Source organism: Astyanax mexicanus, chromosome 13, assembly GCF_023375975.1.
Source record: "Astyanax mexicanus isolate ESR-SI-001 chromosome 13, AstMex3_surface, whole genome shotgun sequence".
Lineage (NCBI taxonomy): Eukaryota > Metazoa > Chordata > Actinopteri > Characiformes > Acestrorhamphidae > Astyanax > Astyanax mexicanus.
Genome location: NC_064420.1, coordinates 24,147,794 through 24,162,094, shown reverse-complemented (window position 1 = coordinate 24,162,094; position 14,301 = coordinate 24,147,794). Strand labels below are relative to the sequence as shown.

The following is a 14,301-nucleotide window of genomic DNA, read 5'->3' as shown; positions in this document are numbered from 1 at the left end:
ATGCTCCTTTATTTAAAAAAATGGTTTATTATTTTATAGCCTTTGGTGCTACATCTGAAATATGATCTTATTTTTGTGTTTCTGTTTAGTTTATATAATGTTTACAGTTTGAACAAAATTCAGCTCTTGAATTTGAGCTCTTCCTCTCATTAATCTCACAATACCCTCTCTGGACATCCAGGTTCCCAACGCGCATAAAGATCTCAGCATATGCTTTCCCGTTCTTCACCATAGTTTCAATTAAATCACAAAATGGTTCAATAAACACATCCTAGCTTTACTGTCTCTGCTATCTACCAGCAGAATAACTACCTCTCTTTCAGGATAAGACCTTTGATCCTAACAACATTAAAACTTTCACTTTAAATTCTATTTGTTTATATTATGTTTTTTGTATTTTGATGTTTAAAGTTTAATTACAGTGTAGAAAACGGCTTTCCTTGAACCAAAATATTTAAATATATTTAAAATACAAAAATGGGTCATTCTCCTTTTTCTATTGCTTGATTAGGAATGGAAACCCTACATCCACACAAAATATAGGTCACTGTTATATTACTTAAAGCTCCACTAGGTAGGATTGAGATTTTGTGCCTGTGGGCTCCCCCTACTTTTTTTTTTTTTTTTTTTACGTATATACAGTAGACTGTTATGTACTACATAAATAGTGGAAAATCCACCTGCATGTAAGCTACTTTTTCCATCAGAAAGTAAAAAGCACACGAAAATAATTACAACCATCATCAATTTGTCTCTTTTAGCATGAAATGTTTACTTTATTGTAATCACGACTGAAAAAAGACATTTCTTCTGTGTTTACACAGAAGAACTGATAAAACAGCGTGTTTACAGAGTAGCTGTTAGCCCTCACCACCAAAGAAGCACAGCATGAAATAATATTAAAATAAAAACACAGTATCAGTAAAAGCTTTTACAAGCTCCAGACTAAAATGTAAATTTCAGTTTGGGGCAATTTACTGCAAGCTAAGCTTACAAACAGCCATATTTTACACTTAACATGATATATTTACACATTTAATCTGATCGCTAATGCTGATCTGAAATGCTAATCGCTGCTAAACAAACACTTTAATTCAACTTATATATCACATATTTACATATTTTCTGGTTGTTATAATAACCTTTTAACTCTCTTATTAACATGTTAAGCTCCTTACAAAACAGAAATACCCACTCATTTACTTACAATTTGTCTTTATCTGGTACTATCTGAACTCACCCCGGAGCTTCTCCGGTACAGCACAGACGAACAGTACAATAGATTCGTTTGAATGAACGAATCTTTTGAATGAATCTTTTCAGTGAACAGATTCTAATGATTCAGTTTATATAAAAGAGCCCATCACTACTAGTTAGCTTCTGTAAAGAATTAACCAACTCCAAATGGCGGGTTTTTTAGTCCTTATAGAATTGTTAGAAATACATACAGGTCGGAAAGCAGGTCGCAGTTCTCGAAAGAGGCGCAGTTCATGCGAGGGTTGGTCACGGCCACCTAGGAAAACTTGGAGCGCTGCAGTGAGTTTCAAGCTGTTATTTCACTTCTTCAAAAAGTTCAATAATCAAGGAAATCCTACCTTGTGTGCCTTTAAATGACCTTCACAGCATGACAGCAAGAGTGCTGTCAGCTTTGCTGCAGAGATTGAAGAGGGTGGGGGTCAGGCTATCAGTGCTCAGACCATACGCCGAACACTACATCAAATTGTTCTGCATGGCTGTCACCCCAATAAGGAGCCTCTTCTGAAGTCTGTACACAAGAAAGCTGTCAAACAGTTTGCTGAAGACACGTCAACAAAAGACATGGATTACTGGAACCATGTCCTGTGGTTTGATGAGAGCAAAATTAATTTGTTTGGTTCAGATGGTCTCCAGAATGTGTGGCAGCAATCAGGTGAGGAGTACAAAGACAAGTGTCACGCCTACAGTCATGCAAGTTGGTGGGAATGCCATGGTCTAGGGCTGCCTGAGTGCAGCAGGTTTTAGGGCGAATGAACTACAATATGTGCTGTGAAATAGTGAAGCAGACCATGATCCCCTCCCTCCGGAAACTGGGTCGCAGGGCAGTGTTCCAGCATGATAATGACCCCAAACACACCTCTAAGACGAGCACTGCTTTATTGAAGAGGCTGAGGGTAAAGGTGATGGACTGTCCAAGAATGTCTTCAGACCTAAACCCAATAGAACATTTTTGGGGCATTCTCAAGCAGAAGGTGGAGGAGTGCAAAGTCTCGAAAATCCGCCAGCTCAGTGACGTTGTCATGGAGGAGTGGAAAAGCATTCCAGTGGCAACCTGTGAAGCTCTGGGTTCGGGCAGAGAATCTAAGCTCCAACTCCATGCCCAGGAGAGTTAAGGCAGTTCTGGAAAATAATGGTGGCCACAAAAATATTTACACTTAATTTCACTAGTGGGTGTACTCACTTTTGTTGCCGGTGGTTTAGTCATTAAAGATTGTATATTGAGTTATTTTGAGGGAAGAATAAATTTACACTGTTATATAAGCTGCACACAGACTACTTTTCATTGTGTCAAAGTGTTATTTTTTTAGTGTTGTCTCATTAAAAGATGTTCTTAAATATTTGCAGAAATGTGAGGAATATACTCACTTTTGTAATACACTGTATTTTCATGTTGGTGCTCCCTATTGCAGATCTCTTGCATGTGGTTGAAGTGATTTATAGACCTGATTCTGAGTATTTTCTCTGGTGATGTTTTATCTAGCCTCTGATGCAGCATTTTCATTTGTTACATATTTCAGGTTCTTGTTCCCTAAAGTTTTATAATCATATTGAAAGAAATCTCAGTTGGCGCTAAATCAATATTACAACATATTAAAATATGTAATTAGATTCTGAACTCTTTAGGTAAGAATCTTGAGAATCTTTTTTTCTACTAGAAAGGGATTTGTTTTCTATTTTCTAGTGTCAATTTGCTGTATTGACCATAAGATCAGGCCTACTTGGGCTGCAGCAGGACAATGATCCGAACACCAGCAAGTCCACCTCAGAATAGCTCAAACAAAACAGGCCTAGTCAGAGTTTAGCTGAAATGCTGTGGCATGATCTTAAACAGGCCGTTGATGCTCAAAAACCCTCCAATGTAGATGAATTAAAACAATTCTGTAAAGATGAGTGGAACAACATTCATATACAGAGATGTGAAAGACTCACAGTCACAGTCAGTTATCAGTAAAGTTTGATTGCAGTTGTTGCCGCCAAGAGTGGAAAAAACTAGTTATTAGGTTTAGGGGCAAACACTTTTTCACACAGGACTATTGGTTTGAATTTTCCCTTAATAATGAAAAAAATCACTGTTTTTTTATATGTACTCAAGTGATATTAATTTATTTGTTAATCTTAAAAATGTAAGTATGATGCAAAAACAAAAGTAATCTGTAGGGGACAAATATTATTTTCACAGCACTGTAACTGGAATTTCACTCCATTTGCTGATCTGTTCTGGTTCTATGTGACCCAATTCACCCTGTGATTACAGACAAACTAGGTTTTCTATGATCTCAGTTTTACTGTTTGTTAATGTAAGTGTTTCTCTGCAGGCCGGATGAATGCAGGGGTACATATGAAGGCTGTGCTGCTCGAGCTTCAGAAAACCAGGATCTGAGCGGTAATGATCAAAAAGAGTCAGAACAGAAGCTGTTAACTGATGATACATGTGTCTAACCTGAAAATGAAGTAAGTTGCTGAATTTCTGTTTGTTTACAGAAAATAAAACTATGGTTTATATTTAAACTGTACTATTTGCTTTTCACACCACATGACTGAACACACACTGAAAAGCTCTGTGTCATTCAGACAAATTACATTTACTAATATGGTAAAGAATTTAGTTTTTAATGATTTATAAAAATGAGTTTTCTGGAACATTGAAATGTTGACGTGAGCTAATGAACCATGATATGAGAGTCAGTCAGACACTAATGGAAATGATCAAATTATTTAAATGGTAATCAGATTTTTAAAAATGGATGTTCACAAAAAGAATTACAAGAACTCTGTGGCACTTATTGTTCTCCGCCATTAAAGAAGCCAACAAAAGAAGAGCTCATTAACATGCAAATCCAGAGTAACACTGTAAAAATGTCTCATTTATTTTAATTTTCTAAACTTTAAACTGGAAAGATTTCTTCTAAATGCATTTATTATCCTGTAATTTACAGTTAATTACTGATTTTCATAAGAATCAGTATAATATGGTGTTTTACAGTTCAGTAGAGTTAAGAGTGAATAAACTGTGTTAATAACAGGAGACTGTGATTAATGTGAGCTTAACAATGTCTTTTTTCTGTTTTGCAGAATCTGAATCTCAATGAGGATATTTTACATGGAAAAGAAGAGAAAATTAATATGAAGCAAACACACACACACACACACACACACACACACACACAATGTGATTCTTGTAATGTGTTCTTGGTCAAAAGTTAAACACCTGGAGTGACATGGTTTGTAAACCAACCCCACATGTTTGAAGATGAACCAACATTGATGGGGACTGAATGGCATCAGGGTTAGTCAGCAACAATGACCCCCTCCTCAAGTCACCTGAAATAATGAAGTTTAGATACTGTAGATGTGTTCAAACTGTTCGGTTCCAGTTGTATCTGTCTTGGATAAGATTAGGATTAGGCAGGAAGTGAAGAGTCAGTTTGTAAGATAGCTAGCTAACTGTGATGGCTAGAGAAGTGGGACAGAACATCTTCAAAACATCAGGCAGGTCTTGTGAGATGTTTCCAGTATCACAGTGGTGTGAACAGCAGTTCAGTATTAATCCGCTTTAGTTTAGAGAAGTGTGTTTAAGTTTAGGTGAGCTTTATCAGGTGTCATTTTTAACTTCACCACTAGAGAGTGAGGAGCAGTGAGAGGTTAGGGGCTCTATCTTACACCCTGTGCAAGGCGTGTCGTGATGCTCATTGCTATCTTACACCTTGTCAACAGTCTATTTTCATGCCTGCCACCTGCGTTGTTTAAATAGTGAAGCCGTTTATTAATATATCTACACCAAAGGGCATGATCTGGAAGTGATGTGTGTTTAGGTAAATTTCTTGCGTATTACTATCTTGACAATGGAAAACACAGATGTGCCACAAGATGAAATAACATTATTGTTTATGGCTCGGATATCTTTAGTTAATTCATTACATTTCTATTTCTAATCCTACTTTGTTTTTTTGTTTGTTTATTATTGTGGCTAATTAGGGACTGAGCTGCAGATTTTAGCACAAACTGAAAATTTTAATACAGGGGTAGTTATTCTGCTTGTAGATATAGCGTAGACCTGTAAAGTTAGGATGAGTATTGAACAATTTTGTGATTTAATTAAACATTTAAAAAGATGTTTATGCGCATTGGGACCCTGGGTGTTCAGAGAGGAAATTCTGAGGTTAATGTAAGGAAAGTTTTCACAGATTATGGCTTGAGGAAAAAAAAGTACAATGTATAGCAATTTGGAGCTTCCCGTGGCAAAGCCAACCAACCAGGCCAGCCAAAGTCAACTAACGCTAAAGGACCATTTAAGTCTTATATTTTCAGTTGTAAATGATAAGATGATCAGGATGTATCATCAGATATTAAGGAAACATGCTGAGTTAAAGCACTGGCTGCTCTTGTCAGCAGCGCTTCAGACAGTATGTGCCTATTTGGACTGTTCAGTGCATCATGTATCTGTGTTTGTTTTGGCCCCTGACTCCGCCTGCTATTCATTCCCCAACTAACTCCACCCCTAAGGTTGCCAGTACACAACAGCCAGCAAGTGGTGCTGCAGCATGGAAGCTCTAGCAAGCAGGGCTGGTTCAGTTAAACCTCAGCTGCTACACAGCCTAAAAAGCATGTCTCAAAAAAGCTCAGTGACCAAAAAAGGAATAAAACGAGTCAATATTGGCAGGGAGTTTCATGTTTTCTTGCTCGCAGGGCAGACAACTCTCTGTAGTGTTTTGAAATTGGACTGCTGTAGCTATTTTACAAACTCATGCTCATTTCCTACTGAATGCTCCTTTAATAAAAAATGTGTTTCTGTTATATTCCTATAATGTTTGCAATTTGAACATGATTTAGCTCTTCATTTTTTGCTCTTCCTTTCATTAATCTCAAAATACCCCCTCTGGACACTCAGGTTCCCAACGCGCATAAAGATCTCAGCATATGTTTCCCCGTTTTTTCACCATAGATTTAATTCAATCACAAAATGCTACAATACACTCATTCTAGTTCTACTGTTTATGCTATCTACCAGCAATATAACTACCCTTGTTTCAGGCTAAGACTTTTGCCACTAACAAGTTTCACTTCAATTTATTTTTATTCCTATTATGTTTTTGTATTTTGATGTTTTAAGTTTAATTACAGTCTAGTAAACTGCTTGCTTTCCTTGAACCAAAATATTTAAATATATTTAAAATAGGAAAAGGAGTTGTTCTTCTTTTTGTATGGAAGGATTAAGAATGGAAACCCAGTTATTGAAAGGTATACAGACCCTAAATGCACACAAAATATAGGTCACTGTTATATTACTTAAATTACCTTAAATGACCTTTACAGCATGAACCAGCAGGTCAGTTACCTCTGCTGTAAGGCAAGGACGCTATATTAGTCGGAGCACACCTGGCTCTTAAAAGGAATGGCAAACCAACCCACATTACACCCAAAACACACCAGTGATAAATTAAGAGAATTAGTACATGTGTTTTGCATGTTTCGAGTTGCGCAAGGCATACTTTTTCTGTAGTTACGATAGCAAAGACAAACTGACACACACTAAATCATGCTGTGTGGTGCACAGTTGATTGGTTGGCTATAGATTGCTAAAATAGGGCCTTATATAGCTGTGGGAATTCCTCACTGCAGTTAAAGACCACCGTCTTATTTTTCATGTTTGTTCTCTGTATAAATAAAGGTAAAACTAACAGGAAGCTGTGCAGCAGCAGTGTTTTAATGTAAATAACCTCTGTGTGTTCTACTTTGTATTGTTTTTTATTAACATTGACTGATGTCATCGTGTTACATATGCATATAATCATGTTACATATTCAATACATATAGTAAGTAAAATATCATTTAGGGGTTTAATGTCAGGCAGAAAATGTAGAAAAATTCTGGCCTGTTAAGGGGTTTAATGCCGTATTCTCTGGTTTACTCTGCCTTTCAGTGATCATTTTCAGTAAATCATAAATAATGAAAAGTGAATCGTTTATTTTCTTGAACTTCTTGATCCTTAATTCCAAATGGGAGTACGCACGGGGGCGGGGCTGATGTCATCACTGATATTTTTTATATATATATTTTTTATAGAGATTTTCTGGGCTCTTCTGTCAGACAGCTTACTGCTCACAAAGCATAAATTCCATAAATCTATTATGTTTTTATTTGAAATGAAGAATAACTAACACATTGTTGATCTTTTCAGTTTTTTTCTTTTATTATTAATAAAAAATACCATATTTCTTCTTGTATTATTCCATTAATTCCTAATGTTTGAGGTTTTTGCTGTGATATTATTGCAGTATCAGCATTGAGATATTTAGGCATGTATTGTATTAAAAGTCATAACTTTTTTTTGTATTGTGACAACACTTTGTTACAGTTTGTTACTATATACACAGTGTGAATTTAAGAAATAAAACTTATCTTAAAAAAGGAAATTGGTAGTTCATTATTAAGTGTTTTTTCTTGTGTATTTATAATTGTTCTTAATCCAGGCAAAAATATATTTTATCCGATTAATTAAAGGATGTTTTAGTAGAATACTCAATTAGTAAAATGTTTGATAGCTGCAGCCCAAATATCAACACACAGACCGACCAATTGCAGCACAGATAGCCTCTTGCACTCCATTTTAAACAGTTGTTTGTATATATTGTATACAGTCTGTTTCACACAGACGCATCGCTCTCGACTCGTCTCAACATCAGTTTCTGATTTTAAAGGACAAACACTGATGCAGTAATTCAAAATACAGGTAACCCAAACACAAGTACTGCGTTAATAAATAAAATCTGTCAGAGGTTTAGGAGTTCTTAAAGCTTTTTCTGATCCATCTTATTTAACTTCTGTTTCATTTTATTTTATCTTATTCTAATAATCTGGGATTATCAGATAGATAAGCGATAATGATCAAAAGTAAAACAAAAAGGTGGGAAATATTATATAATCAGTAGATTATATATGACAGTTCACTATTCTGAATTTGAATAAATAAATATTTCTACTAATTTACTACAGTATAGTGTGATTGTAGTACCTACTGCTGGAAATTACATTCATTAATAAAAAAAATCATAAATTTTTATTAAACACATATTTATTCATGATAATACTACTGATAAAAATAACACTGCTATTATAATTAAGCAATAATACTCAAGAGGGATTGCTTTAGATTGACACAGCACTGCCAATATTACACGTTATTGCACAAACCTTAAGTGTATTATTATTAATTATTTTACCACAGTTTCATTATCACTGTTTATTTAAACATTTTGAGTTAAAGAGGATGAGAAAATACCAACTGCTTGGTTATAAACACTCCACGAGTTAAAATAGATCAAAAGCTGCTCTGTTTGTAGCTACGGGGTTGCTAGGTTACCTGTATGTTGTGGAGTAATACATGGAGAGCTTCGGTTACAGTGCATTACCAGCTGATAACGGCACTTATAAAACGCCTTTCAGCCAATCACATTGCAGGGTTAGCACTAACTGTGGTATACGTAGTAGTAGTAGTAGTAACAATGCCTACATTATTGCTACTAATATTATTTTTTATCAAAGTAATACAAATAATGCTCATTTTATTTCAAATTTAAGTAGTCTTATTGTCAATACTGCTCTAGCCCCGAGACTCTGCAGTCTCCTCCCTGATGGCAGCAGGCTGAAGAAGCTGTGTAGTGGGTGGGAGGGATCTCCTGCCAGACGGAGGGCTTTCTGTGTGAGGCGGGATTTGTACAAGTCCTGAAGAGAGGGGAGAGAGGTGCCAACAATCTTCTCAGCTGCTCTCACAATACGCTGGAGGGTCCTGCGGCACGATGCTGTGCAGGCCCCATATCACACTGTGAAACAGCTGGTCAGGATGCTCTTGATGCCCCCTCTGTAGAAGGTGGTCATGATGGGGGTGGGGGCAGGGGTGGTTCTAGCCATTTTGGGGCCCTAGGCAAAATATAAACAAGGGGCCCTCATTCTTGAAACACGCATAAACCAAATAACTAGAGATGGAACGATCGATCAGCAGTGTATTGGTATCGGCCAATTTTCAGCCAAAATACGGCAGATATTCTTCTGATTTTAGCCGATCTGATTCAGGAGTTTAGGGTTAAGCAGTTTATCAGAGCTGTGTGTGGATGTAACTGGTGAAACCGGTGAAACTGCTCGCTCACAGGAAGCTGCAGTTCCTCATCCAACCACTAATCGGAGCTGCAGCAGCAGCAGCAGCACAAGCCCCACTGTCTTTACTCAGTCAGAGCTACAGCCCAGCCACGGGCTACAGAGCTCAGCTGAGCCAGTCTGGAGCATTTTTACAGTCTCTAAAGTTCATCTGTGTAAAAAATAAAGGTTTTAACCCCACTAAACGGATAATACAGCTCACTACATCTTTCAGCCCAAGCAGCTAACAGCAGCAGTTTAGAGCAGCCGTCACCTCATGATGTTTATAACTACGGAGTTTAGTGGACATACCGCGCTGTCAAAGTGATGTTTATTAACGTCATTAAAACAGATTTTTTCAGGTATTGTCTTATAAATATTTACACTTAACTTATATCTCTCCTAAAAAGCGTTTATTTTGGTCAGTAACTCTCGTGTTTATTTACTATCAGTGTAAATGACTAGCGTTTGCTTTGGTGTGGATGTAATTAGGGGAATCTGTACCAGGTTTGTCTGGCACCTGTGTGGCATTAAAGTGGCATTTGGCCCCGCCCAATATCGGTATCGGCGATCGCACTGATCGGTCTAGGAGGTGTAAAAAAGGAGGTTAATTTTGGCAGTGCATCTGCAATTCTTTCGCTCTGTGCCCGTTTCTTTCGTTTAGCAGAACCACTTTCATAACTCCGCTTCATTTTCACCGTGACAGCTGTCACTCTAGTCGCGTACAGTTCCCGCTGTTTTGGTTTGAAGTCAGATCATGCGGCACATTGCTACGTCATCATATTATGGACTAGTCCAATGCAAGCAACAAAGGGGGGTATGTGTGTTTGGACAATTAGTATTTAGACAGTAGTTCGATATTGTACTGATATTTCTGTTGTTTTTTTTTTTTTTTACTTTACATAAGTAACAAATTAACATTGTTTTTGGTGTATTTACTGTAACTGGGATGTTCAGATTTGGGGGCCCCTATGGAAGACAGATTTGGTTGAGGCCCTAGGCAAATGCCTAGGTTTGCCTAATTAAAGAACCGCCTCTGGGTGGGGGCTCTTGCTCTTCTCAGCTTGCGGAGAAAGTAGAGACGCTGATTTGCCTTCCTGGCCAGTGATGCTGGGTTGGTGCCAGGCCCCCAGCTTTTCCCTTCCAAATCGTGCCCCCGGAAGTGTGCTGCTGAGGCATGAGAGGACCATTTGAGCAAAGCTATCCATTCACTTTCATTCATTTCGGGGTGTCTTTGAACCAATAATAAATGTATTTCCAAGCCGTTTTCGATTATGACACGGCCCGTGTTCTTTTTTTTACAAAGAACGGATTTTCTGTCATTTTATCCATAAGATTAATAATCTGTTCATAGCTTTAGAAAATAACATTTTTATACAACTATGCTAACGATGACGTAAAAAAATATTTGGAGAAGTTGCTCCTCTTAATATAAAAGTACAGAGCTGACTGAATTAGAACAAGGTCAAAGTAACCTCTTATTATGCAAATATAATACTACTACTAACAGTGATAATACATTGTAGATAGTAAGATAGTAGTAAATAGAAGTAAGATAAACTATGAGAATTATAATGTATAGATATAACAGTAATTTATATTACACATTTATTATTCTCATTACAGAGTTTCTAAATGCTTGTTATATAGACAAATTATGAATATTCTTCAGTAAATCGGTGGACTAATATTGGATATCAGCATTTCTAGGTTATATATGCTGTTCATTACATGAAAGAGACAGAATGGAGCTTTCCTCACTGTGGAGTAAATAGTTCTGTGCAGCTCCTATTAACAGTACGGTTGTTTGCACGGCACGCGGAAGATTCGCGCCATGCTGGCGCCTGCGCAATCTCTCACTTTCCCGGTTAACACCCCACAAGAAGCCCATCAGGAAGTGACACGATTGGCCTCACCTGGCTCCGTTGAAATCAGCGGGATGGCTTGGTCCAGTTAATATATACTGTCAATGGTTGGTGCTCCAGGAGTGCTCACCCAGGAACTTGGTGCTGCTCAAACTCTCCACAGCAGTTCCGTTGATGGACAGAGGTGTGTGCTGTGTGTGAGTTCTCCTGAAGTCCACAACAATCTCCTCGTCTTCTCTGAGTTCAGAGAGAGATTGTTTTGTTATTGTTGTTGCTATTAGTAGTTTTATTGATATTAATAGAAACACCCTGTGACGATGCCGAAATCCCATACAGGGAGTAAGTGTAACTTAGTAGTGGATGGAGGCAAAAAGTCCATTTGAACAGTGAGATTTAATACACACAGTGAAAAAGTGCAAAAAAAACCTTCTTAACTAAAAGCAGTAATAGGTCTTAGAATTCACTTAGTACCTGCACCATCTCCACACAAACAGGTGTGTCCTACAGAGCCCCCCCTGGTCACCAACCCCCCTCTCCCCCAACTCTTCTTGTGGGCCTAGCCCCACCCCCTTAACATAGGTCAAACCATTATTTATTGCTCCAGAGTTGTGCTGACCCAGTTTAATACAGTTTAATTTTGCCCGTTTTCTGCTCTACACATGCACACTCACGCTGCTTTTAGACTCTTTGGCCCATTTTCTGCGCTACAAGTGCTTGCTCTCGCCGCTTTAGATCTTTCTCTCTCTCACACACACACACACACACACACACACATATACACAGAGACGCACACACACACAGACCTGTCCTTTCCTGCTCCTCATCCCTGATATTTATATACTTATCAAATTAAGTTCAAATTCAGAAATCCTCACAACCAAGCTGAGACATTTACAGTCCAATTTATCATGAATTTTTTATTCCAGCACCCTATGCAGATTTTATCTTCCCTTAAAAATACAAGCATATACCATTATTTTAATTGACAACATTTTTTATCAATAAGAAATGCCTGAAATAACAAAAAAATGCAGAGCTTTCAGACCTCAAATAATGCAAAGAATTATAACTTATATTCCAGAGGTTTTCAATTTGATAAATTCAAAGAAACTCATCATTTGTAAGTGTCCCCCTTTTTTTAAAGCTGTCTGTCTATCTATATATGTGTCTGTGTGTGTATATGTATATGTGTATGTATGTACATATTAATATAACATGTTTTAATTGTTACACTTATTAACATGCTATACCATATGTCTGTCTTTGTTAAAGTTCATAATACAACGTATTTCAGCATGAAAGCACGTATTTGTAATGTGTGACAGCGTCCTGTATCATTACTACATCTCTGCTGTTTGTAACAAACAAAACCGTGTGTAAATCGTATTTAATCGTATAAATTGGTAGAGTTTATTATAGTTTATTATAGGTGAATTTTACACCCTGCTCAGTGTAAATTAATGCACTGGGGGCGCAGGGTTGCCTCCTCTAATATGGCGTCCACACTGACACGCCAGCTCCAACTTTGAACTTTAGTCACAGTCCTCTCAACATATTGGACATTCTGGGATGACAAGTGTAACGTCAGTGAGCCCAGATTGAATGACCTGGGGCCTAGAGACATCATGCTGCCCAAAAAGAAATCAGGTTATCAAAAGAAGAACAGTTTCAGAAACAAACAGTGACGCTGGTGCAGCAGCTGGAGCAGCAGGAACAGCAGTGGCCAATCCTGGCGGCTGTTATGAAGATGAGCCCGAGTTTGGAGATGACCAAAAATACAAATATTTAAGGGCGAGTTCCCCCCTCCAACCCCCCCCTACACCAAATTCACCCAAAAATTTCCTGCATTTATAAACATCCCTGAACCAGATAAACTCCCCTACCTGCTTGCGGGACACAGCGAGCGCTGAACACTGGCAGCGCAGTACGTCCACGCCTGCCACAGCCTGAGGGACAGTGAGTGACCACAGATACACAGCTGCATTACTGTTTATTATAAGTACTGATAATAACTGTTTATTTCCTTTTAATAATTAATTAAAATATTTAATTAACCTCTTACTGCAGAAGCGCCCTCTAGCGGGCCCGTTCTGACTAGGTAAATTAGAATGCTTAAAAGCGTCAAAAATTATAAACACACTGACCAACTAACCGACTCATATTCTTTAGTACTACTTTAACTATTGATGGGACGAACGACACTGGCGCTTCAGCACTGTGCCGAGCGCACAATCGTGAAACCCCGTATTGGTGCGTGTATTGCTTTGAACAAAAAATCATGTGACCGATACAGGAAGTGTATCATTTGGATGTGCCACGCCAAATTGAGTTTATAAGGAAACAAACTGTATTGACATGTCGCAGATTTTTGGATGGAGTTTTGCCGTTGCTTTTGTACTTTATATTTTTTGCTTGCCTTCACTGATCATGGATCGAACCAGGAAGTTTTTCACTGTCTGGAATCATTTAGATTTTTTGACACCAAATAAGATATTTTTCTTCTTTAGACATTGTTTACTGTTTTTTTTTGTACTCTTACCTGTTAAGGGTTTTAATTGTTTTCAGATAAATTAACTTTCTATTTTATTGTAGATGAAGTGTCGACAAGAGCACTTCATCAATACTGAGGCATTATAGAGCTCAGCAAGGCAATGAAGAATGGGCAGATACTGGTGTGAGTACCCCAGGTGTGTTAACATTCTCAAATTTAATTAAAATGTTTCAATTTAAAATTGTGTTACACAAAAAAGACTTTGTGTAACTACGTAATATTGTTTGTAACCTTTATTACTTTAATAAGGCAAAAACACACACAAAACATATCCAAACCTTTATCTACTTGCACTTAGATATTTATGCACAGCATCTTCATCTGTACCCTGTAAAAGAGTTTTTTTTTTAAGGCAGGAGAACTTGTATCTAAAAGGAGAAATCACCTTGGAGCTAAGACACTTTAAAACCTTTTGTTTCTCAATAAAAATACAAACAAATTAAAGCATTTTATTGGCATTTTTGTATTTTATTTTATATTATTTAACACTTTCATTAA

General features: G+C 37.4%; 3 protein-coding genes across 4 annotated transcripts in view; all 3 read left to right on the top strand.

Moving 5' to 3' along the window:
• The window catches only part of LOC107197078 (ribonuclease inhibitor), a 381,190-nt gene extending 376,344 nt beyond the window's left edge, over positions 1–4,846 (top strand). Inside the window, exon 15 of the mRNA XM_049463203.1 lies at positions 4,682–4,846. The gene's annotated coding sequence lies outside the window, so the exon portion shown is untranslated. The remainder of the gene's footprint in view (positions 1–4,681) is intronic.
• Positions 1–14,301, top strand: part of LOC125780590 (butyrophilin-like protein 2) — a 430,870-nt gene that overhangs the window by 234,222 nt on the left and 182,347 nt on the right. The window lies entirely within an intron of this gene.
• Positions 1–14,301, top strand: part of LOC111188233 (butyrophilin-like protein 8) — a 417,096-nt gene that overhangs the window by 229,986 nt on the left and 172,809 nt on the right. The window lies entirely within an intron of this gene.